Source organism: Lathamus discolor, chromosome 1 (assembly GCF_037157495.1).
Source record: "Lathamus discolor isolate bLatDis1 chromosome 1, bLatDis1.hap1, whole genome shotgun sequence".
Lineage (NCBI taxonomy): Eukaryota > Metazoa > Chordata > Aves > Psittaciformes > Psittacidae > Lathamus > Lathamus discolor.
Window position 1 is genome coordinate 6,504,831 of NC_088884.1, and position 498 is coordinate 6,505,328.

The window sequence follows — 498 nt, forward strand, 5'->3', positions numbered from 1 at the left end:
AGACTGAATGCAGAATTAATGTAGCTCTGCCAGGTCCCTTAATTTTGGCTTTGGAAAAGGACAGGGAAAAACTGAAAGTTAAGATGGAGAGGTGCTGTTCAGCCTGGGATATTGGGGAAAGATGTTTAAGGTTAAAAAACAGTAATCAGCAAGATAGGTTGGAAAACTGTGTGTCACAGGGACCTCTGAGAGGAGCACTCTCTGCACCTGTCCTTGGGATTCTGGGATTCTGTGTGTGTAGTTTGCGCTGACGGGCTCTGTCGATGACAGACAGACAGACAGACAGACAGACAGACAGACAGACAGACAGACAGACAGACAGACAGAGCCTAAACACCCCCCTACAAAATGGCGACGCGGCTCCTTTAAAGGGAGCCCTCACCCCTGGCCTGCCACAGCCCCTATGGGGTGCTCCCTCACCTCAGCAGCCTATGGGCTTTGAGCGACAGCGCCGCAGCCCAATCAGAACGCAAAACGTGCGCTGAGGGGGCTGGACTT